This window comes from Epinephelus fuscoguttatus, linkage group LG1 (genome assembly GCF_011397635.1).
Source record: "Epinephelus fuscoguttatus linkage group LG1, E.fuscoguttatus.final_Chr_v1".
Classification (NCBI taxonomy): domain Eukaryota; kingdom Metazoa; phylum Chordata; class Actinopteri; order Perciformes; family Serranidae; genus Epinephelus; species Epinephelus fuscoguttatus.
The window spans coordinates 52,627,712-52,654,594 of NC_064752.1; the positions used below are offsets into that span (position 1 = coordinate 52,627,712).

Genomic DNA, 26,883 nt, shown 5'->3' on the forward strand with positions numbered 1-26,883 from the left:
GCATGTTTGTCTCATCAAGACCTACAAATCACATGCTGACAACCCTGACCTAAATCCAACAGGAAGTGAGCTATTTGCCCTTTCAAAGTAAAATTTCGCCTCAAAAGTTCTCTTTTTCAAAAAACATCTCCTCCTACACTGTTTATCGTATCAGCTTCAAACATGCACACATGCCAGGCCAACTCCTGCTTCACAGATCTTTTGTATATAACTTTTTCATTACTCGAATGGTTTGGATTTTATGGGCTCCTAAAGGTGATGTGCAACAAAATGTCCTTCAAAAGCTGTCCCATAGGAAATGAATGGGAGCAGGGGGAGAGAGGGCCAGTCTTTGGGCTTTGTCTAGCCTATACAGCTTTTCCATACTTTCTGCTACAGGCTCCATTCCAACTCTGAAATGTTGCCACAGGTCTCATCTATTCACTCATGTTTTCATCTCTTTCATGTCTTTTACCATTTTTAATCTGTGCCTCTGAAAGTACCATGAGCAAATGTGGAGAAATTGTCAGTTTATAATGGGTGTGTATTGCACAGAATGCTGTGAGCTGGAGTGGAGAGGGTTCTAAAAATCATCTTAAACATTTGTCTTTAACTGGCTGCCAAGGCCACAATTTTCACTGTACATACACAATTTATACCTAAAAATGTAGGAAAATTTGTCCTGGTCGCAGTGGTGTCATCATGGATCACTCACACTTAGACATTTGGGTCAGTGAGCTCCCAGGCAAAGGAAGCGCCGATTTCTTTCTCATTTACTCCCATGTAAACTGAGAGGAGAAATCTCTGGAAAAAAGGTGAGGGCCAACACATCTTTAACTTGCAACACAAATCGCATTTTTTACTCCACAAGCATAAAAGCTACATGTCTGCATTCGGGACGAGTGTATCTCTCTGCTGGTATGTTCAGATTGACGACTGGACCTACAGTTTGGGAATAGGAAGGACTAGTTCGAGAAATTTTAAACCCATACTAATCAGCCTTTGCTGATCTGCTCTCTGATCTCCTCTCCCTCTGACTGCCCCTGCCAGCTGTGCTGCAGCTCATTAGTCACCATGACAACGGCTACACTCCCCCACAAACACATGCCTGTGTATGCGTGTTTTACAATCTCAAAGGCAGATCTTACAGGAGCAGAATCTCCATCACTGCATGAAAAGTGGGATTTTCGGCAATCATTGGCACTGTAAATTGCTTTGGAAGTTCAAGTTAACGACTGTTCGCAGGAATTTACAGTCAGCACAGAAAACTGCCGATAACTTCCTGGAATTGATGTGGATTTTCAATCCCTGGCACTTTCAAGGTGAGAAAGCCTTGGCAATTGACCCCCCCAGCCCCTTGGACTGTGTGAGGTTTTCACATGTAAATGAAAATGCTGTGAGCTATACAAATGCAAATCAGGATCGTGTGTTTGTGTGTGTGTGTGTGTGTGTGTGTGTGTGTGTGTGTGTGAGGGAGGAGGCATCCTATCACATGCGAAGTCGCGGTCACGTGGAAGGTCTCGCGAGACAAGAGCATATAAACACGGCATGTTTTCACAACAGTTTTACACTTTTTGAACACCAAAGAAGGGGAAGAACTTCTAACTTTACAATGGCTGGACGGCGTCTGCACTTCACTCCCGAAACTCCTGTGCGAGGACTGTCTGGACTGGCTGCAGAAAGACTGTCCGGAGTGGCTACAGAAAGACAGCTTCCACTAAGTCCCACCACAGACCTTGAGAAGACACTGCTGGGTGCCATCAGTGGGCTGTCTCGCCAGTTAAATCAACACATGACACAGTTCACGCAGTTTGCAGTTGAGGTGAGGCAGCAAATGGCTGACATCAATGCCAGACTGATTTCCCTGGAGGAGCACAGCCGAAACTGTTCTTCAGGAGAAGAGCCCACCAGGAAAAAAAGACGAGTGCACAATCCAAAAATTGCGGTAAGTAGATATTAAATTGTCTGCTATTTTTAAGAGAATTTCCGCTTTGCACAACTCTTGAGTAAATTAAAATTGATTGTGGAAAAATATTTAAGCCTGGATATATTTGTTCACCAAAGGGACTTTCATTTTGTCTTATTTATTTATACAATACTTATTTTGTATTTTATAGGAAACGGTCCGGCGCCTTCACAAGTGAAGGAAATAACAGGCGTTATGAACCGGAGCAAGGGTAAGATTTAAAGAAAAAATGTAGGTTTTATGTGTTTTGTTTGTTGTTTTTATTTAATTTCCTGTGGCTAGTTTTTATTCTTTCTAACATATATATTTTTTCTCCCAGCGGCCTGTAAGACATACTATGAGACTGTCCGGAGGAACTTCAGGTACAGTCAACCAGACCTTGCGAACCAGGCAGCAGCCATTAAGAGTTCAGCCCGCAGCAGACAGAGAAGGAAGAGGGTAAGATTTATAAGAATTTTACTATATTGTCATTGCACAGAGGACTTGTGTGTGTATGTGTGTGACACATACACACACAAGTCCATTTGAGGGACCAGTCCAAAAAATGTATATGAGTCAATGACAAATAAAGCTTCTTAACAGGTATTTTTAAAAAGTCTTTTCAAAATTGATGAAATGCATTTTATATATAAAATTATTTTGCACATAAACATTTAAATACAGAAAAATAATCATACAAATATGTAAATAAATGCATTAATCAAAAACTGGATAGAAGCAACTGGAATAGGCTGCAATGCAATAGACTGATAGGGTTCACTGTAATGTAACTGAAAATATATTCAAACTGAACAGGTTTTATAGTATATGGCATATATAGTCATATATGCCATGAATTGATTTAATTGATTTAAAAGGAAATATTGCACTCAGACACAAAAATATGCATGTCATGTCATTGACCCATATATCAGCAGAAATGTCTATTGTTATTGTGTCTACAGAGCAGTACTAATAGCACTACTTGTGTTTACAGCTGCTTGAAGCGAGAAGGAGTGTCTTGGCCACCACAGAGGAAGTGGACTTCTGGAGGGGCATCACCATAGACATGATGTCTGATGAAGAGGATCACTCCGTTGACGGGGAAGTTGGATGGATTGTCAGGCCTCCATCCTTCAGGAGCCACAAGCTCTCCGACCTATGTGGAAGACTTCAGGAGAGACTGGAGATGAACCCCAAATATGTGGCGACACACCACAAAAGACTTCATATTGGGTTACCTTCAGATAGACTGGCACTGACCCAATATGACCCCGATGCAGCAAAGCGACATTTGATGAGGCCTGAAGCATAGCCCTCGACCTGCGGGCCGACCGCTCCTCTGCTGTTGTCAACATGGGCCCAGTGTGTGACCCAGACCAGGGAACCACTGGTTGTTGAAAGTGTTGAGACTGAGTGTTTTCTGTTTTTTGTCATGTTTTTTAATAAACCATTACTTTTTTTCAACATGTTCCTGGCAAATGTGTTTTTTCTCAGTTAATATTGATTGCAGTGTAGTTTTCAGCAACATCATTATTAGCCTGCTATTATTATTATTATAATTATTTATATAATACAAATATAGTGTGTGTGTGTATATATATATAATTAATAAATATATATGTATATATATATATATATATATATATAGATATATATATATATATATATATATATACATATATATTAGTATTATAATTAGTATAACTATTATTATTATTATTATTATTATGGTAGGAGTATTAAATGGGAGGGGCATACAACACATGTATTATAATGACCCACATGTGACAAGTAGCAACAGATTTACTGTCCAATCACAAGTGATCTTTCCTTTCAAATGTCTGTGGTGTCATCCAATGGGTGTCTGTATAAGGCCAGCCAGGCCAGACGGCAGTAACATTCAAATGCTAATTACAGCCATTCATGAAGGTGTGACCCCCACATCCTCATCATTCCCCTCACCCCCCTCCACCCCCCACCCCTGGTGTTCCTTTCTGGCAGTTTAAGGCACAGGCAAACTTCTCTGTAAACTGGTGTGAATTGCCGGGAATCATGGAACTTGGCAGGAGTTTACAGGGTCGATAATCTGGTTTTTCATGCAGTGCATTTTAAACAGCATCAAAACATTATATATCAGTGTTTTCCATCTATCACATACTACTACAGCCTTTATTCTATGATTTAAATGGAGAAACCTCTGTCCCTCCATCTGTCTGTCATCATCCATTTTCCTCCTCACTGCTTTGACCTATTGCTCTGAACTTGCACTTAGGCTTTCATCTTGGTCATGTGCAGATAGCCACGATGCCATTTTTGCATTTTTCCCACATTTCTACTGTTTATTTTCACGTTGTTTCCACTACCCATTCATACTGTGAGCACCATTAGCAGCGCAAGCTACACATGCGCAGATACCACTTGGAAAACACCTACGCTGGAACCACAGTTTGGCTGGGAAGCCTTTATCTCCAACACTTGTGGATCGAAACCCCTTGGAAATCACCTGCGCTCGGACCACAGTTTATGGCTGGGACATGCAATTTCAAGCACCAACACTTGCTGAAGACTAAGGTAATTATTGTACTGAACGAATGAGCATCTGTATCTGTCTGTACGAGCAAGCCGTTCAGTATTTTCACTTTACTGACATTAGCCTACAAACATTACAAACTAAACATTGCGCTGTGAACTTCAATCATAATCAATCCTAGATTATCCAAGATGGCAGCACGTCTCTCTGTCTGTTTGTTTGTGCGTGACTGAATGATTGATATCTGTTTGTTTTTAGGATAATACCACAGTGTGAGCTTTTTTACAAATATACTACTAATTAGGGACCGAGCCCGAAGGCAGAGGACTGCTCACAGAGCAGAGGCGAGGCAAGGACCCTATTGTTTTTGCTGCGTTTATTCTTTCTCTCGCCGCCTCTTTGAGCTGGAATTTGACCCCCTAAACATGCTCAAAAAATCACCAAAAAAAAAGACCTTGCGAAAAATTTTAGAAAATCAAAAAATTAACCCCTCAAGTGCCAAAATGGGCTCTCTAGCGCCACCTAGGCACACTAAAATGGCCGCTGCGGCCCATAGGAATGTCCTAGAAAAATCAAACCAAAACTGCCGTGTTGGTCTCATCAAGTCCTACAAATCACGCGCTGACACCCCTGACCTAAATCCAACAGGAAGTGAGCTATTTGCCCTTTCAAAGTAAGATTTCACCTGTTCTTCCAAAAAAAAACATTTCCTACACTGTTTATTGTATCGGCTTCAAACTCGCACACATTACAGATCAACTTGTGCTAATCAGATCTTCGGTATAACTTTTTCATTACTCGAATGGTTTGGATTTTATGGGCTCCTTAAGATGACATGTCACAAAACGCCCTGACGATCTTCGAAAGCTGTCCCATAGGAAATGAATGGCAGCAAGGGGAGAAAGGGACCAATCTTTGGGCTTTTTCTAGCCTTTACAGCATCTCCATACTTTGTGCTACAGACTCCATTCCAACTCTCAAATGTTGCCACAGGTCTCATCTATTCACTCATGTTTTCATCTTTTTCATATCTTTTACCATTTTTAATCTGTGCCTCTCAAAGTACCATGAGCAAATGTGGAGAAATTGTCAGTTTATAATGGGTGTGTATTGCACGGAATGCTGTGAGCTAGAGTGGAGAGGGCTCTAAAAATCGTCTAAAACTTTTGTCTTTAACTCGCTGCCATGACCACAATTTTCACTGTACATACACAATTTATTCCAAAAAACGTAGGAAAATTTGTCCTGCTCACAGATATGTTGACATGGAATCTCTCACACATACACATTTTTGTTGAGTGGCTCCAAAGCGAAGGGAGCACCGATTTTTTTTGTCATTCACTCCCATGTAAACTTAGAGGAGAAATTTCTGGAAACAGCTGAGGTGCAACACATTACTCGTTCCTGTGACCACATTTTTGACTCTAGAAATATAAAACATGACACGTGCATTCACAAGAAGTGGCTCTCTCTCATCATCACTTTATTTTCTTGATTAGACCAATGGTTTGGGTATGGGAAGAACTTGTTGGAGGAGTTCAAACCCATTATAAACAGCCTTTGCTGATCTGCTCTCATGAGCTCTGTGTGTGCCCCTCAGGTGCAGGCAAGTCATTAATCGCCATGACAACGGCTGCACACACAGACATGGCCACACAGCTGTGTGTTTGTGTGTGTGTCTCACAATCTTTAAAGGACAGATTACAGCAGCAGAATCTTCATTTGAAACAGCAAATACACATTATTAACCCCTAAAGTGCCATAATGGGCTCTCTAGCGCCACCTAGGCGCACAAAAATGGCCACTGTGACCCGTAGGAATGTCGTAGAAATATCAAACCAAAACTGGCTTGTTCGACATACAAATCACGCGCTGACACCCATGACCTAAATCCAACAGGAAGTGAGCTATTTGCCCTTTCAAAGTAAGATTTCGCCTCAAACATGCTCTTAAAAAAACCATCTCCTCCTACACTGTTTATTGTATCGGCTTTAAAGACGCACACATGCCACCTCAACTGATGCTAAAGAGATCTTCTGTATAACTTTATCAACGGTTTTGGAATGGGAAGAACTTGTTCGAGGAGTTAAATCTCCACTAAAAAAGGGTCTCTGCTCTTCTGCCAGGTGCACATGGCAACCGCTGTCACACACAAACTCACAGAAACATGATGTGTGTACGTGTCTACATCTTACATGCAGACATGACAGGGGCACATTCTCCATTTTAACCCTTCAGGTGCCAGAGTTTATTGAGGAAAATATTCAGTTTTCATTTCAACATTTCAAAAGACTGTGGCTTGAAAGTGGTGAGAGATAAAGGAATACTGTAAATGAGAAAAATATTCATCATGACCCAAAGTTTGTCGTTGGAGTAAATTAATTCATCTAATTTGCATATTGTGGCGTCATTTGGCAGCAGCCATATTGGATTTCATAAATCTCATAAATCTAAAACAACATTTTGTACATATTTACACAGTAGATTTATTTTGTTTTGTGTTGTTTTTGTCATCTCTTCCTCAAAATAAAGGAAGAGGAATAAATTAACTCATCTAATTTCTTGATCAATATTTTTGGGTGGTTGCACATGGTCGGCGCGAAATGCCGAAATAGCACCCCCTACAAATTATTAAAATATCCTCCCCATTGGGGTTAGTTTGTCGTAGGCAAATGAAATTTGGTACACACATGTATCATACCCAGACACACAAAAAAGTCTCTTGACGCCATGGTAAAATCCCAACAGGAAGTCGGCCATTTTGTTTTGAATTTTTCCGTTACAGCGATTTCCACAACTTACTTTTGAACAAACTTGTCCTAGAGATTTCGTCCTATCGACTTCAAAGTTGGTACAGATCATCCTGAGAACATACTGATCAAAAGATATTAAAAGGTTTTCTCTATGTCAAGGGGCATGGCCACTAGGGCGTGACAAATTTTGGCGACTTTTCATTTTCTTGCCATCGAATTTCGAACGGCTCTCACACCCACATATTTGATCTCAGCAGCTTCAAACATGTACTAATGCCAGAAACTTGACCGCATCAACTTCATTCCACTTCTAATGCATGCAGAACAAGTTGGTGAAGCTACCTTATGAACGCTGTGAAGCTACGTCTAATGGTGTCCACGTGGCGGCGTGGCGACTATCAATCCCTCGCCAGTAAATACATTTGGCTTTTTGATGGCTTCAACGACCTCATCTTGTCATGAAAATTGATACACAGGTCAAGAATGGTGAGCTCTTGCATCTGATAGGGGCGTCGCCCATGGGGGGGACAAAATGCCTCTATAGCGCCCCCTTGAAATATTCAAAAACGCCTCCCCATAGGGGTTTTTTTGGAGTTGGAACATGAAAATTGGTACACATGTGTATGTTGTCCAGATGCACATAAAAGTCTCTGGCACCAATGGTCTACTCCAAACAGGAAGTCGGACATTTTGATGTTGACTTGTCATTTTGGCGTGATTTCCACATGTTGTATTTTAACAAACTAGTCCTAGGTATTTCATCCAATTGACTTCAATTTTTTTACAGATCATCTAGAGACCATGCTGATGGAAAATTATTAAAAGCTTTTCTCTATGTCAAGGGGCGTGGCCGCTATGGCGCCTCCCCCTCGCCACTAAATACGTTTGGCTTTTTGATGGCTTCAGCGACCTCATCTTGTCATGAAAATTGACACACACAGGTCAAGAATGGCGAGCTCTTGCATCTGATAGGGGCGTCGCCCATGGGGGGGTACAAAATGGCTCCTTAGCGCCCCCTTGAAATTTTCAAAAACCCCTCCCGATACATTGGGTTTTTTTGGAGTTGGAACATGACAATTGGTACACATATGTATGTTGTCCACACACACATAAAAGTCTCTAGCACCAATGGTCTACTCCAAACAGGAAGTCGGCCATTTTGATTTTGACTTGTCATTTTGGCATGATTTCCACATGTTGTATTTTAATGAACTAGTCCTAGGGATTTCATCCAATCGACTTCAATTTTTTTACAGATCATCCAGACACCATGCTGATCAAAAGTTGTGCTCTGCATGTCTGTAGGTCAAAGGGCGTGGCTGCTATGGCGCTGCCATTTTTGATCCATCGCCATCCATATTCAAGCAGCTCTCTCTCCCACATAATTCATCCAAACTGCTTCAAAATTTCTGTACATGATAAGAGCCCCACCCTCAACGCCTGGCCACATGTGGTCACGCTCGTAGAGCCACCTGGTGGATGAACGAAACATTGCTTTTTTTCGCTCCTGCCAGGTTTTTTCTCCCTTCTCGCTGCATGCCACAGCCCCCACGTCCCTCAGGCCTCCACGGTTGCATGGGGGAGCGAGGGCCCGATCACAGCTGCTTGCAGCTTTAATTATTATTATCATTATTCTTTACCCGACTTTGTGTCCCAATTCCGCCCCTTTCCCAAATTTCAAAATGCTTCTCACTTTCCACATTCGTCCGGCCACATCCGAAATTCGATATTTTTGGGCGGTTCCACATGGTCCTGAATTTCCACCACTAGGTGGCGCTATAATCGAGTGAATTGTGCTGAATCTTGTGGTATAGGCCACGCCCATTTCTGCCTACCATTTTTTTCCACAAATTCACAAAATGTCGCAAACCTATTTTTTCGAACTCCTCCCAGGCAATTTCACCGATTGGCATGAAACTCTGCACACAGCATCTGTGGACCCTCCCGACAAAAAGTTAGAAGAATTTCCATATTCCAAACAATACTCAAGTTATTAAATAGCAACTTCCTGCAGATTTTGTTCTAAACAGGAAGTGCTGCATATCTCCATATTGGTGTATCCAAATGACATGAAACTCAGCTTACCACTTCCCCATGAGCCCCTGAGGCTCTGTGCAAAATATCAGGTGATGACCACAAGGTGGCGCTCTTTAAATTGAAGCATTTTATATCTCAACATCGGTTGGGCGGATTAACTCGAAACTTGGTATAATTGTTGTCAATGTCCTCCTGAGTATATCTGACAAAGTACTTACTGATCCGCCACTAGGTGGCGCTCTGGTGGCCGTCTAATTTAATATTTGGTACTGTGCCAACACCATAACACTTATGGAAATAAAATTGATAGGGGTGGTATAGACTCGCCCCTGTAACTCACACACCAAAAATGACCAGCAGGTGGCGCTATTTTCAATGCAAAAGCGTTTTTGGCTAATAACGCCCACATATGTCGCACATTGTTAAATCTTCTATTTACGTGTTCTCTGAATTCAGCTGAATTGTGTGGTGTAAGCCACGCCCACTTTCGCCATAACTTTCCATTCGCGACAAATGAAAAACATACTTTTTTGAACTCCTCCTAGGCAATTTGACCGATTTGCACCACACTTTGCATGTAGCATCTGTCAACCCTCCTGACAAAAAGTTATTAAAAGAATTTTGATCGGCCAAAAATCGGCCAAAATATAAAACAATAAATTCCTGCACATTGTTTTCAAAACAGACAGTCTTTCATATCTTGACCAAATACAGTCGGATTACCACAACACTTTTGCTGATTGTGTTCCATGGCACAATGAGGGTTTGTGCAAAATTCGGTGCAAATCGGCCAATAGGTGGCGCTCTGGTGGCAGTCTAATTGGTATGAATGGAAGTAAATTGGAAAATCAAAACTCATCGACTTTCAACGTCTTCTTGTCCCTCATACTTTGAGCTAGAGACACAATGCCAACTTTCAAAGAGTCAGAAGACCTTGAACTATTGGGCATGTGTTCAGCTTCTACTTTTTGTAAAAATACATACGTGGGTTGGGTGCCTACCTGTATACTGGAAATGTAAGTAAGAGATAACGTTTATTTTTTAATTTATTACAGCTGACAAGACATCTAGGTGCACGCCCCCCAACGGCAGCATGCCCCGACGCGCGTGGACTGTGAGGGCCTGTTCATCGCTGCTTTAATTAGGGCCCGAGCACCTAGCGGTGCGAGGACCCTATTGAAATGCAAGGATTTTTTATTATTGTTATTAGGGCCCAAGCACCTAGCGGTGCGAGGACCCTACTGAAATGCAAGGATTTTTTATTATTTAGGGCCCGAGCACCTAGCAGTGCGAGGATCCTATTGAAATGCAAGGATTTTTTATTATTATTATTAGGGCCCGAGCACCTAGCGGTGCGAGGACCCTATTGAAATGCAAGGTTTTTTATAATTAGGGCCCGAGCACCTAGTGGTGCGAGGACCCTATTGAAATGCAAGGATTTTTAATTATTAGGGTGCCACGCCCGCGGGGCCTGGGAACCGCGAATGCAAGCATACGCGATTCCCAGGACCAGCAGTGCTGGGAACCCTATTGTTTTTGTTCGGGTTTTTATTATTATTATTATAGTTTTTCTCTATTTTTATTTTTCCGTTGGTAAAAGTGATGCTGCAGGCTAAACCGTGCAAGGGAGGGCGGTGCCATTTGGAGGGTTGGTCCAGACCCCTGCACGTACCTCAGCCACAAAAAATGACATAGGTCTGTCAGCAGGGGGCGCTATAACCAAGGTCAATGCATTTTGGGCTATAACTCCCACACTGTATGTCACACATTCAACAGCCTCATATCCCCAGATTCCCTGAATAGTGCTGAATCACCTGGGCTGGGCCACGCCCATTTCCGCCTAAATTTTTTTTTCACAAAATCATGAAAACTGGAAAACCTGCTTTTTTAAACTCCTCCTTGGGATTTTGTCCGATCGGCGTGAAACTTGGCACAGACAGTCGTCAGCTGGACCTGATCTAAAGTTATCAAAATAATTTTGTTCGGTACAAATATGCACAAATTATTAACAAATACATTTTGCTGGCCACCTATAAAAACGCGAACTGTTGCATATCTCAGTCAAAATAAATGCTAACAACACTAAATCTGAGATCCTTGCTTGGCATGTGGCTCTGAGGGTATGAGCCAAATTTGACTAATGTTGGCCACTAGGGGGCGCTGCAAATATGGGAAATTTTTATCTCTCAAATGGCAGCACCGATTTGTACGACATTTGGTGAGTATGATGCTGGGTCACTCCTGAGGCCATAACTTGAAGTTTATCACGACTGGTCAAAGTGGGCGTGACTTATTACAAGATCAACAACAAACATTTATTTTTATACTGAGGGCTTTGAAATTCACAGGGTATATATAGAATAGCACATAGACCACCCATACCAAAAGGTATGGGTGGTGGACCAAAAGGTGGTGGACCCAGACCAAAAGGTATGGGTGGTCTGTGTGCTATTCTATATATACCCTGTGAATTTCGTATATATTCTGTGTCTACTCCACAAGGTGGCGCTATAACGGAGGCAAACACGTTTTGGCCTGTAACTTCCACATTTTAAAACACATCTTCATGAACTTTATATCCACGTGTTCCCTAAATAGAGTTGCATCTTCTGACATAGGCCACGCCCACTCCCACTGCATATGTCTCTTAGTAAGTCACTACACATCAAAAACCTAATTTTTCAAACTCCTCCTAGCGTTTAAGCTCCATCTGCTTGAAACTTTGCACATACAATCTCCAGACTGGCCTCATCAAAAGTTATCAAAAGAATTTTGCTACTCCAAAAAATGCGGTACTTATAAATAAACATTTTTTTTTCTGCTAGCTAAAAAACACATACTGTTGCATATTTTTGTCAAAGTAAAAGCTATCAACGTCAAACTCAAGTCACTTGTTTCACACGTCAACCAGAGGCTCTGTGCCAAATTTGCCACAAATTAACCGGTAGGGGGCGCTATAAACAGAGAAACATCAAGTGACATGAGAGTTGATCAGATTCGCATGAAATTTGGTGAGCGTGATGAAGAGTCGCTCCTGAGGCCAGCCATAAAGCTTAGTGATGTTTGGTTGGGCCGACTTCCAAGGGCTCCGCAACACCTGGGCCCGAGTTGCGCAGGGAGGCTTGGCCCCCGTTCATAACTGCTTGCAGTTCTAGTTATTATTATTGCTATTCTTATTATTATTATTCCTCCAAATGAATTGCCTTTTTGGGAGGCTTAACATACCCAAAAACTCATGAAACTTTGCACACATCTCAGAACTGGTGAAAAATTTGATATTTTAAGGATCTCGTGTGCGGGTTCCAAAAAATGGCTCAGTAGCGCCCCCTACAAAAGTTTGAGGAAACAGCCCCTGAAGCTAGTTTAACCTACATGTATGAAACTCGGCAGGCTTATGTAACGCCCGGAGACGTACAAAAAAGCCTCTTGGAGGCATGTTCTAAACCCAACAGGAAGTCAGCCATTTTGAATTTACTGTGCAATTTTGGTGCATTTTTGGCCATTTCCAGGGGTCGTAAATGAACGAACTAGTCCTAGAGATTTCATCCGATTGACTTCAAACCTTGGTGTATCCCATCCCAAGACCTTGAAGATGAAAAGTTATCAAAAGCTTGAGTTTTTGTCAATGCGTGTGACCGTGGGATGGCGTCAAAGTTAGGATTGATGACAGTCCCGCCCTGAACACATCTACATGTCAATAATTAGAGATAAACATAGCGCCCCCTACTGGCAATGGGAAATGTCATGTTTTAGACTTTAATGTACATCTCCTACAGACTTGACCAGATCCACTTCAAACTTGGTGAAAAAAGTCATAAGACGTTGATGATGCTTTATTGTGGAAACTGTGAGTTTTCGTCAAAGGGCGTGGCCACGGCCTGGCAGCGAACTTTGATGTTTCGCCGTGATGATAAACGTTGCTGTAACTTGACTCCACGTGGGAATATCTTGCCAAAACTTCACACATATGATGACAGTCCAGCCCTGAACACATGTACAGAAGAATTTTGAATCACCGCCATAGCGCCACCTTCTGGCAACAGAAAGCTACTTTATACATTCTTTGATGTCGCGCTTCTAGCAGGTCAATCAGACCCACCTCAAACTTGCTGGTCTAAGTCCTTAGACCTTGATGATGCTTAAAAATGAAGCTTTTTAGTTTTCATCAAACGCTGTCACCGTGGCGCCGCCTTGTTCGCCATCAAACACGATGTTGTTTTGAAGGGACAAGGGATGCTTGAAAACTCACCAAACGTGGCATACACATCACAGGTCGCAAGTCCTGTTGTCTGATACGATTTTTGTGCTTTGATGCACCAAGATGGCTCAACAGTGCCCCCTAGAATATTTCAATTAAGCAGCCCCCAAAGCTGGTTTGACCTGCATGTATGAAACTTGGTAGGCACCTGTAACACTCTGTTACGTACAAAAAAGTCTCTTGGAGCCATACTCCAAACCCAACAGGAAGTCCGCCATTTTGAATTTACTTGTGCCACTTTTGTGCGTTTTTGCCCATTTCCAGGGCTTGTAAATTAACGAACTTGTCCTACAGATTTAATCAGATTGGCTCCAAACTACTGTATGTAAGCGTGACTATGTTGTGACCAAAAGTTATCACAGGATTTGCCCAATGTTGAATGGCGCGCCCACTGCCAAGCGTTGAATCTTGAGGTCTCGCCATGAAAAACGAAATTGCTGTAGCTTTGGCATAAATGGTCCAATCTCCACCAAACTTCACATGATTCATATTAGTTCCGCCCTGAACACATTTTTATTACCATATTTCCTGATAATCATAGCGCCACCTAGTGTCGAAAGGAAGTACTTCTTATCAGACACTTACCTTTGGATTAACCTGAAATTTCAGTGCTGTGGTCTGTATTTGATGTTCACAAACATGACATATCGTTAGTGTCTACGTGTGCTGCAGAGGGTTTAATTATGATGTCTCGCCATGAAACAGGAAATTGCTATAAATTTGGAGTAAATGATCCGTTGTCCACCAAACTTGACATGATCCATATTTGTCCCACCCTGAACACATTTATGTGACAATATTTCCTGATAGTCATAGCGCCACCTAGTGGTTAAAGGAAGTACTTCTTACCAGACACTTATCTTTGGATTAACCTGAAATTTCAGTGCTCTGGTCTATACTTGATGTACACAAACATGACGTATCATTAGTGTCTATGCGCGCTGCAGAGGGTTTACTTTTGATGTCTCGCCATGAAACAGGAAATTGCTATAAATTTGGAGTAAATGGTCTGTTGTCCACCAAACTTAACATGATTCATATTTGTCCCACCCTGAACACATTTATATGACAATATTCCATGATAGTCATAGCGCCACCTAGTGGTGAAAGGAAGTACTTCTTTCCAGACACTTATCTTTGGATTCACCTGAAATTTCAGTGCTGTGGTGTGTATTTGATGTACACAAATATGATATATCATTAGTGTCAATACGTGCTGCAGAGGGTTTAATTTTGAGGTCTCACCATGAAACAGGAAATTGCTATATTGTTGCCGTAAATGTTCTGATCTCCATCAAACTTCAGATGATTCATATTAGTTCTGCCCTGAAAACATTTATATGACCATATTTCCTGATACTCATAGTGTTAGCTAGTGGTGACAGGAAGTAGGTCTCAAACACTTATCTTTTGATTTATCTGAAAGTTAAATGCTGTGGTGTATATTTGATGTACAAAAACATGATGTATAATTACTGCGCTCTCCAACTCCCTCTGGTGGAAAGAGGAAGTGGTTCAAAATGTGAAATATGTCATTCCAGCACTGTATCAAAGATATGCAAAGTCACTCCTGCATGCAATGTCTAACTTTGACAGAAATGAACTGACACGTCAGAAGACGTCCTGCCAGCCCCCCCGAGTTGCGTGAAGGTGCGAGGGCCCGTTCATCGTGGTGTCCAGCGGTGCCTGGACAGCGTGACGTGTGTGGTTGTGCTGCTGCCGTGGTCCCGCCAGATGCCTCCTGCTGCTGCTGCCATCATTAGTCATTATACTTCTTCTGTTATTATACACATATGATTATTGTCACACATGTATACTGCCAGGTATTAATACATACTTTCAACATATTGTACCGCAGTAACCAGAACTATAACTATAATATTATTACTTTCATTAATGTTGTTGTAAGCTACTGTCATTACCTGCATCTCTCTCTCTCTCTCTCTCTCTCTCTCTCTCTCTCTCTGTGTCATAGGGATGTCTAACTTTGACAGAAATGAACTGACACGTCAGAAGACGTCCTGCCAGCCCCCCCGAGTTGCGTGAAGGTGCGAGGGCCCGTTCATCGCTGCTTGCAGCTTTAATTATTTTATTATTATTATTATTATTATGCGCACATACTCCCCAATTTGGCCCCTTTCCCAAATTCAAAAACTCACCAAATATGGCACACGCGTTAGGTCTGGCAAAAAATTTTATAATCTATTGTCGTCCTGAATTTCCACCACTAGGTGGCGCTATAATCTAGGACAGTGCGTTTTGGGTCATAACTCTTATATACTTTGTCGCACATTCAAAAACCTTATATCCACGCCTTCAGTGAATTCTGCTGAAACTCGTGATATAGGCCACGCCCATTTCCGCCAATAGTTTTTTTTCCGCAAATTGGCAAAATATCCCAAACCTACTTTTTTGAAGTCCTCCTCAGCAATTTCACCGATTTGCACGAAACTTTACACACAGCATTTGTGGACTCTTCTGACAAAAAGTTATTAAAAGAATTTTGATATTCCAAAGAATACTCAAGTTATGAAATGGCAGCTTCCTGCAGGTTTGGTATAAAACAGGAAGTGTTGCATATTTCCACATTGGTGTGTTTCAATGACATGAAACTCAGTTTACTACTTCTCCATGAGCCCCTGAGGCTCTGTGCAAAATGTCAGGTGATAACCACAAGGTGGCGCTCTTTAAATTGAAGTATTTTATATCTCCACATCAGTTGCTCAGATTAACACGAAACTTAGAACAATTATTGTCAATGCCCTCCTGAGGATATCTGACAAGGGATTTACCGGTCTGCCACTAGGTGGTGCTGTGGTGGCAGTCTAAATTAATATTTGACACTGTGCCAACACCATAACACTTATGGAAATGAAATGACAGGGGTGGTAAAGACTGGCCCCTGTAACTCACACACCAAAAATGACCAGCAGGTGGCATTATTTTCAATGCAAAAAACCATTTTTGGCCCATTAAATTTCCATTTGCAAAATCGCAAACAATGAAAAAACCTACTATTTCGAACTCCTCCTTGGCGATTTGACTGATTTGCACCAAACTTCGCACCTCCTGACAAAAAGTTGGGTCTAGGGGGTAATTGGCCATTTTTGACTACTTTTCATTTTACCTTTAAATTTCACCTTAAAAAACTCTTTACTTTGCCTTGTTTGGTATCATTCTTTTCAGCACAACTTCACCTGTGTGACTTTACAGTTATTTTTTCATTCTGACATACTGTATTAACATAGTGGACCTAAAATTACACAAAAAACATAAAATCTGAGTAGGAAAAAGTTTGATTTTTTACTGTGAAAACCACAAACATGTCTAACGAACCATTTTTGTAACTTAGAATAAAAATATAAATTGTAAACTTCAAAAACACATGTCCAAATTTAGCAAACAACAACGTTATACATAACTATTTACATTAAAATGCAAGCAATGCCTCAGGCGTTTTTGAACAACTAGCCTACTTACAAAACAATCAGATGCCACACAAATTATTTGTCAAAGGGAAAAATGCCAGCACTCACAAATGTCCTTTTGGTGAATTTAGTAAACCAACTTGGGTGGCAGTACCAGAAACACAGACGTTTCGACAAAAAGTCTTCTTCTGTCAAAACGTCTGTGTTTGTTGCTGTTTTTGGCCGTGCACCTTTCCAGGGGATTTATTTTGAGAGTGCTTGCTTTTCTCCTACATGATTTTACACAAATTATTTGTGCCACTCTGAAAAACAGTTCCACCACAACACACTACAGGAGGAGGACACAACCTCTTTTGCCCGGACATGTCCATTTTTCACGTCCCGTCCGAGGCGTCCGGGTTTTTTTTTATAAACTGATAATGTCCGGTTTTCTGTGTGTTTGTGTGTGTGTGTGTGTGTGTGTTAGAGTGCGGCACAGCCGCATATTTCTGTTTGAAGCCGAACCGAGCCCGACATTATTTATAACCAAAGCACTGAGTTTGTGCCACACAGTTGTTACGGCTGAATTATTAATAAATGGTTGTGTGTTGATGTTCACCACGCTATCCCGACGTGCTTTAGGTAACTTATAATTTGTTGTTTATTAGCGTTATAAGCGTTCAGCCTCTAATGTGTGTATAGCGCATCTCTCGCTAACTCCCGGGAGCATTCTCGGTGGTCGATGTTAGCCGAGACATGCTGGTGGTTGAACACTCGCTGAGCTAATGTGTACTAATGTTTGACTCCGAGGTCTGTTGTCGAGCATTGTGTTGTGTTTCGTGCATGTGCAGGTGTACGGGGGTTACCGTGTGTTTGTATATCCGTCATTGTTCAGTAAACATGCATTTTATCTCGGGATGTCTTGAAATTTTCTTCACCCCTTCTTCGTCCTGCAATGAATGAGTGCACCGGCTTTCTACTGCGCCACAGTGCCACTTTACCAGTTGGGAGGTGTATTGCACATTGGTAGTCAGTGTGAAATCTGTGACTATGCCCCCAAACAAAAACAGGGTTCGTTTTCAAGACGTTGATGCAATGAACGTATTAGTCCAAGGCTAGTGCAGTATGTAAACACAGGCCATATCTTCACATGTCCGTGCTGCCATCTCGAGACTGCTTCGCGCATGCTCCCAGAGCGCTGGGCTTTCTGGGAGATGTAGTCAATGTGGTTGCTTTGGGTCTTCTGTGTTGTGTTTGACATTGTTAAATATGTAAATAATGTGTAAGTAGATTCATGTTATATGTATGGCAACAGGGTTGTTTAGAATGATAGCTGATGGAGAAAATATTAACCAGCTTAAAGACTTATGTTCTATTTATTGTGTGGCAAGTGGAAACAGCTGGCATATGACGGCTGCTCAGGGTGTGTAACCATCTTTATCTATGGAAGCCCATTTTCGCCAGTAATGGAAAAAAAGAAATTGCTATTCCTAATCAAAATTGTGAGATAAAAAGTCATTCTTACGAATGTAGCCTAGTTTTAAAATTAATTTGTGGCATGTTATCTTGTAAAGTGTGTGACATCACGGTGGCTGCAGATGGGACAGAGGATGAGATGATTCGCTGTTTCAAGGCAGGACAACTAGTACACTGTGGTGTAGTCAATAGTAAATACTGGTGATTTACAAAAACACCAAAAAACTATTTTTACTGTTAATGTAAACATTGTTACTATAAATAATACAGTACTTTCCTTGTAATACTATATAGGAAATATTCATTTTCACTGTAAAGACAGGTTTACATAAATATTTCTGCTGTTTAAATTTAAAAAAAAAATACAGTATTTGTATTTTCAAATTTGGCTGTGATTTTTTTTTTTTTAATTTTTTTAATTGAAAGCCTCCTTCAAATAGTAGCCTGCACGTATTTGTAGCCTGGTCCCAAACTATTATTTTGTTAATAGTAGCCCCGGCTACTATTTGAGGAAATCTGTACGTATGTAACATACAGTCACTGGCCACTTTGTGTACACCTGTGTAATCTAATGCAATCCAGTAAAACGACTATACCATGATTTTTTCCCTGAAGCTTATAAATTTTCGGTTATTGTTGGCATCGTCTAGAAAGTGGTGACTCTGCTTTGTTTATTATTGAGGTCGTAGTGAATGGTGGTGGTGTACTGAGGTGGCCTCCTAATTTTGTCTAATTAAGGAGGACAAAATATTAGTCACACTTTTAAATATATTGCACTCCAATACACCAACACCACCCACTATGACCTCAATAATAAAGTAGAATAATCACCTTTCTGACAAAAGCTGAAAAAGTAAAAGCTTTGTAAATGCAGAATGTGTGGCAGAGCTGTTGTATTGACTTGTATTAGATTGCACAGGTGTATCTAATAAAGTGGCCAGTAAGCCCCACATTTACACCACCAATCCATGCCTGCTCTGGGTCTCCCCACAGCCCCTGGTTGCTCAACAGCCTCAGCCCCTGAGACCATGCTGATCAAAACTTATTAAAAGCTTTTCTCTATGTCAAGGGGTGTGGCTACTATGACATTGCCCTCGCCACCAAATATGTTTGGCTTTTTGATGGCTTCAGCGACATCATATTCACATGAAATTGATACACAGGTCAAAAATGGCGAGCTCATACATCTGATAGGGGCGTCGCCCATGGGGGGTGACAAAATGCCTCTATAGCACCCCCTTGAAATTTTCAACATACCCTTCCCATAGGGTTTTTTTTGGAGTAGGCAGATGAAACGTCACACCACGTCAGGGTTAAGTTACTCTGAGTTTTCACAAAACCGCTTCAGTGATTTGCGCTGCTGTCCCCCCGCGTAGACGCAGGAGAGCGAGGGCCCGGTCACAGCTGCTTGCAGCTTTAACCCTCTACAGTCCAGAACCGCGCTGGCACGTCAAAATCACGTTACCGATTTGAGACGACGTAGCAGCAAAACGCAGCCTCGCTGAGTCTCTGTTTCATTTTGTGTGGAAAGTGCAAACTTCAAACTTTGTACCACTTTTTAAATCATCTTGATAGGCCATATAAAACCGGACTTATGATAATTAATAAACGCCATGATTTTCCTGAATATTGTTGTCACATTTGAGCCGCGTTTGACACAGGAAGAAACAGTAAAAATGGGCCGTTCGGCCTGACGAAAGTGCTGAAGGCAACAACAACAGCCAAAAAACAAAAATGACACCCCCATTCCTATTGGTTGAAAAATGCACCATGTCAACCAATCACAAAATTGTATGGCAACACACATCATTTGTTGCTGGGGAAGAGGGGAAAGTCGTGGGAGTGACGGCAGCGAGAGAGACAGCAGCGAGAGAGACAGCAATCGTGATCACAGATAGAGTTGGGATTTGTGACGTTTAGCTTGTTTGGAGTGTATAGTTAGTGTGTGGTGTAGTGTGTTTTGGAAGAGGAGAGAGGAAAATGAGCCTCCGATGACCGCATTGAGCGGTACTCGGAGGTCCGCACACAGGAGCAGACGGTGTGGCAGGGCACGCCCACCAGGTCCGGATCTCCGTTTGCTCAGGCAGCAGAGCCACACAGTGTGTGTCACTCCTCCTGTTGTCCTCCTGTTGTCTTCCTGTTGTGTCCTCCTCCTGTAGTGTGTTGTGGTGAACAGGAACTGTTTTTCAGAGTGGCACAAATAATTTGTGTAAAATCACGTAGAAGAAAAGCAAGCACTCTCAAAATAAATCCCGTAGAAAGGTGCACGGCCAAAAACAGCGTCAAACACAGACGTTTCAACAGAAGAAGACTTTCTGTCGAAACGTCTGTGTTTCTGGTACTGCCACCCAAGTTGGTTTATTAAATTTACCAAAAGGACATTTGTGAGTGCTGGCATTTTTCCCTTTGACAAATAATTTGTGTGGCATCTTATTGTTTTGTAAATAGGCTAGTTGTTCAAAAACGCTTGAGGCATTGCTTGCATTTTAATGTAAATAGTTATATATAACGTTGTTGTTTGCTAAATTTGGACGTATGTTTTTGAAGTTTACACTTTATATTTTTATTCTAAGTTACAAAAATGGTTCGTTAGATATGTTTGTGGTTTTCACAGTAAAAAAGCAAACTTTTTCCTACTCAGATTTTATGTTTTTTTTGTGTGATTTTAGGTCCAGTGTGTTAATACAGTATGTCAAAATGAAAAAATAACTGTAAAGTCACACAGGTGAAGTTGCGCTGAAAAGAATGATACCAAACAAGGCAAGGTAAAGAGTTTTTTAAGGTGAAATTTAAAGGTAAAATGAAAAGTAGTCAAAAACGGCCAATTACCCCCTAGACCTCATATTAATTCTTATTATTATTCTTACGAACATTTCATCCCCAATTTGGCCCCTTTCCCAAATTCAAAAACTCACCCAATTTGGCACACGCGTTTGGTCTTGTGAAAAATTTGATATTTCGGCAGTGTTCTATGTGGACGGGGCCAAATGGCGACATAGCGCCCCCTGGAAAATTTTGTGCCTGGAGCCATGCCTGTGAGTTTCAGCTACAGGCCTTGAAATTGGTGGGCTCATAGAACATGCCAGGACACACAAAAAATCCTCTTGGACTGATGCCGTAAACCCAACAGGAAGTCGGCCATTTTGATTTGAATTTTTGACATGTTTGAACGAACTCCTCCTAGGGATTTCGTCCGATCGACTTCAAATTTGGTACAGATCATCCTGAGAGCATGCCGATCAAAAGTCATTAAAAGCTTTTCTCCATGTCAAGGGGCGTGGCCGCTAGGCCGTGACAAACTTTGGCGACTTTTCGTTTTCTCGCCATCCAATTTTGAACGGACCTCACGCCCACATACTTGATTTCAGCTGCTGCAAACTTGCTAGACATGATGATGGCTCTGCCCCCAATGGCCAGATATGTTAATATCCCACGTTACTCATAGCGCCACCCGGTGGTAAGAGAAAGTGACCAGTTTTTACTTTGACATGTATTGATGACACAAACCTGACAGCATCAACTTCATTCGACTTCTAATGCATGCAGAACAAGTTGGTGAAGCTACCTTATGAACGCTGTGAAGCTACGTCTAATGGTGTCCGTGTGGTGGCGTGGTGACTATCGATCCCTCGCCACTAAATACGTCTGGCTTTTTGATGGCTTTACTCGATTTGGCACAGATCATCCTGAGACCATGCTGATCAAAAGTTATTAAAAGCTTCTGTTTATGTCAAGGGGCGTGGCCAATATGGCACCTCCCTCGCCACCTGATACATGTGGCTTTTTGATGGCTTCAGTGACCTCACATCCTCATGAAAATTGATACACAGGTCAAGAATGGCGAGCTCTTGCATCTGATAGGGGCGTCGCACATGGAGGGGACAAAATGCCTCTATAATGCCCCCTTGAACTTTTCAAAAACCCCTCCCCATAGGATTTTTTTTTGGAGTAGGAAGATGAAACGTCACACCACGTCAGGATTAACTTACTCTGAGTTTTCACATAACCGCTTCAGTTATGCGGGCTGCTGGCCCCCCACGGTGGCGCGGGAGAGCGAGGGCCCGATCACAGCTGCTTGTAGCTTTAATTATAATTGTTATTGTCTAATACTGAATCTTGCCCACCTACACAAATGACAAATAAGAGTTAATACACTCACCGAAGCCTTCTGGTTTGCGTTAGAACTTCAACCTTTTCTTTGTTGGTGTCACATGACAAATGGAGCGTAACATGATTGGCTGGATGTAGGTTGGACTCGATCTACAATCGATTGCTCTTCCTTGGATAGCAGATTTGAAGTAAAATTATTGACACCAAATTTTGCATCTGAATTTGAGCACAACGAATTTGAGCATTTTTAAAATATATTTTTTGAATTTTGTCAGACTTGAATTTTTTTTTCTTCTGAATTTATGAACATTGAAAAACAAAGGTAAAAAAAATCAGGTACAAACTTTCAGTGCAAAAAAAATTACAGATAATTAGATACACAAATTCAATGCAAAATAAATCTGATACATTAATTCAGTGCAACAAGAAATTCAGTGTTATAAATTCAATGCACAAAAAATTAAGTGGGAAGGTGCCCGGTGTATTATAGGGGGTCCCCCGGCAGACTAGGCCTAAGTCAGCCTAACTCGGGGCTGGTACAGGGCAAGCCTGAGCCAGCCTTAACTATAAGCTTTATCAAAGAGAAAAGTCTTAAGTCTAGTCTTAAATGTGGAGACGGTGTCTGCCTCCCGGACCGCAACAGGAAGATGATTCCACAGGAGAGGAGCCTGATAGCTGAAGGCTCTGGCTCCTGATCTACTTTTGGAGACTTTAGGGACCACGAGTAACCCTGCATTCTCGGAGCGCAGTGTTCTGGTGGGATAATATGGCACTATGAGCTCTCTAAGATATGATGGAGCCTGACCATTTAGAGCTTTATAAGTGAACAGTAGGATTTTAAATTCAATTCTGGATTTTACAGGGAGCCAGTGCAGAGAAGCTTCAACAGGAGAAATATGATCTTGTTTCTTAGTTCCTGTTAGTACACATGCCGCTGCATTCTGAATTAGCTGGAGACTTACTAGAGCTACCTGATAATAGAGAGTTACAGTAATCCAGCCTAGAGGTAACAAAAGCGTGGACCAATTTTTCTGCATCTTTTCGGGTCAGGATAGGCCTAATTTTCACAATATTACGCAGATGAAAAAATGCAGTCCGTGAGGTTTGTTTTAAATGAGAATTAAAAGACAAATCTTGGTCAAATATCACTCCGAGGTTTCTTACGGTAGTGCTAGAGGCCAGAGCAATGCCATCTAGAGAAACTATGTCATCAGATAAAGAGTCTCTGAGTTGTTTGGGGCCAAGAACAATGACTTCAGTTTTGTCTGAATTTAACATAAGGAAATTGGTGCTCATCCAGGTTTTTATGTCTTTAAGGCAGTTATGAAGTTTAGTTTAGTACTTAACTAGTAAATTATTACATATTTATTCCGCAGTTCACTGCTGACTTAATACAATATTCCATGCAATAACTAACAGTTTTATTACTTGGTGCAATAATTTAACTTGTGCAATAACCCTGCTGTCATACATACATACATTTCTTTTTACACTTTCAATCAATCAATTTTATTGACTAACTCCGCGAGGATGCCGATGTTGACGCTCCCCTCCACCTCTGTTAAATGGTATCTCCTATTCCGTCATATCTTAGAGAGCTCATAGTGCCTTATTATCCCACTAGAACACTGTGCTCTGAAAATGCAGGGTTTCTCGTGGTCCCTAAAGTCTCCAAAAGTAGATCAGGAACCAGAGCCTTCAGCTATCAGGCTCCTCTCCTGTGGAATCATCTTCCTGTTACGGTCCGGGAGGCAGACACCATCTCCACATTTAAGACTAGACTTAAGACTTTCCTCTTTGATAAAGCTTATAGTTAGGGCTGGCTCAGGCTTGCCCTGTACCAGCCCCTAGTTAGGCTAACATAGGCCTAGTCTGCTGGAGGACCCCCCTATAATACACCGGGCACCTTCTCTCCTTCTCTACTCTTTCTCTCTCTCTCTCTCTCCCTCTCTCTCTCTCGTATCCTATTACTGCATCTTGCTAACTCAGCCATTCTGGATGTCACTAACTCGGCTTCTTCTCTAGAGCCTTTGTGCTCCACTGTCTCTCAGATTAACTCATATGGCAGCGGTGCCTGGATAGCGTGACGTGTGTGGTTGTGCTGCTGCTGTGGTCCTGCCAGATGGCTCCTGCTGCTGCTGCCATCATTAGTCATTAGTCATACTTCTACTGTTATTATACACATATGATTATTGTCACACATGTATACTGCCAGATATTAATATATACTTTCAACATATTGTACCACAGTAGCCAGAACTATAACTATAATATTATTACTTTCATTAATGTTGTTGTAAGCTACTGTCATTACCGTCTGTCCTGCATCTCTCTCTCTCTCTCTCTCTCTCTCTCTTTCCGTCTCATTGTGTCATACGGATTACTGTTAATTTATTATGATGATCTGTTCTGTACGACATCTATTGCACGTCTGTCCGTCCTGGAAGAGGGATCCCTCCTCAGTTGCTCTTCCTGAGGTTTCTACCGTTTTTTCCCCCCGTTAAAGGGTTTTTTGGGGGGGGAGTTTTTCCTGATCTCTGCTGTGAGGGTCCAAAGGACAGAGGGATGTTGTATGCTATAAAGCCCTGTGAGGCTAATTGTGATTTGTGATATTGGGCTTTATAAATAAAATTGATTGATTGATTTATTGATTGATTGTTGACAGTGGGTGAAATAGTCTCAGAGCCACTCAGAGAGAGGAGTTGTACAGTTTGATGGCCACAGGCAGGAATGATTTACGGTGGCATTCAGTGGTACTTTTTGGTGGTATGAGTCTCCCACTGAAAATACTCTTGTGCCTGACCAGCACATGGTGGAGCGGGTGTGAGACATTGTCCAAGATAGTTCGTAGCTTAGACAGCATCCTCCTCTCTGACACCACCATCAGAGAGTCACACTCCATTCCCACAATGTCACTTGTTGAGTCTGTTGGCATCCGCCACCCTCAGCCTGCTGCCCCAGCACACAACAGCATAGAGGATAGCACTGGCAACCACAGACAGACAGAAAATCCTGAGTATAGTCCGGCCGATGGTGAAGGACCTCAGTTGCCTCAGAAAATAGAGACGGTTCTTGCCCTTCCTGTAGAGAGCGTCAGTGTTCTTAGCACAGTCCAGTTTGTTGTCAGTGTGTACCCCCAGGTACTTATAGTCCTCTACAATATCCACACTGACCTCCTGGATGGAAACAGGGGTCACTGGTGTCTTGGTCCTCCTCAGATCCACAACCAGTTCCTTTGTCTTTGCCATGCTGAGCTGAAGATGGATCTGCTTACACCATGCCACAAAGTTATCCACAGCAGCCCTGTACTCATCCGCATCGCCCTTGCTGATACATCCAACTATAGCAGTTAAAATTCTGAAGATGGCAGGTCTCAGTGCAAGAGCTGAAGTCCGTGGTGTAGAGAGTGAAGAGGAAGGGAGAGAGGACAGTCCCTTGCGTGGCCCTGGTATTGCTGACCACTCTGTCTGACACACAGTGTTGCAAGTGCACATACTGTGGTCTGCCTGTCAGGGAGTCTACAATCTGTTAAAAAACAGATTCAGTTCACACTGAGTTCGACTCTCTTGTTGTTGGTCCTGAAGCCAGTGATGGTCCTCATTCCACTCCAGACCTCTCTCATGTTGTTCTGCTGGAGTTTCCACTCCAGCTTCTTCCTGTACCTCTCCTTTGCCTTCTTGATCTTCAGTTCCCCCTGTATTGTTCTCATCTCCTCCCTGTTACCAGCTCTGAAGGCCCTCTTCTTTGCGTTGAGGATAGCTTTGATGTCCTTTGTTACCCACGTTTTGTTATTTGGATAACAATGGACAGTCCTGGCTGGGACAGTAGAGTCCACACAGAAACTGATATACTCCGTGATGCACCCTGTGAGCCCATCATTGTCCTTCCTCACAGAGTGCCTACCAGTCTGTCACCTCTAAACAGCCTTGTAGTGTCTCATAAGCCTCCTCCGACCGTCTCCTCACTGTCCTCATGGTCGCAGGCTGGCTCCTAACTAGAGGTACATAGCAGGGGTAGAGGTGCACGAGGTTGTGGTCTGACCTACCCAGAGGGGCGGGGGGGAGCAGCTGTATGCATCCTTGGCATTTGCATACAGCAAGTCCAGGGTTCTCCCTTATCTTGTAGGACAGCTCACATACTGAGTAAAGTTTGGCAATGTTGTTGCAATGGTGACATGTTTGACGTCACCCAGATAGCTATGAAAACACTCGGGTGTCTGCAGATAGGCTATGGCGGAGTGAATGATGTCACATGCTGACGAAGGGGGGGGGTGTAAACAGTTACCAAAATGGCATGTGAAAACTCCCTGGGCAAATAATACGGCCTGAGTCCAACAGCAGACAGTTCAATGTCTGGGCAACAGATTCCTTCCTTGATAGTAATGT

At 42.2% G+C, this 26,883-nt stretch overlaps 1 protein-coding gene and 1 long non-coding RNA gene across 2 annotated transcripts in view; one reads left to right on the top strand and one right to left on the bottom strand.

Annotated features, from left to right (window-relative positions):
- The window catches only part of LOC125886092 (dihydropyridine-sensitive L-type skeletal muscle calcium channel subunit alpha-1-like), a 542,543-nt gene that overhangs the window by 484,987 nt on the left and 30,673 nt on the right, over window positions 1-26,883 (bottom strand). The gene's annotated exons all lie outside the window — the stretch shown is intronic.
- LOC125886178 (uncharacterized) lies at window positions 1,686-2,380 on the top strand. Its single transcript, XR_007449008.1, has 3 exons — window positions 1,686-1,924; window positions 2,097-2,156; window positions 2,265-2,380. It is a non-coding gene; the product is annotated as an uncharacterized LOC125886178 (long non-coding RNA).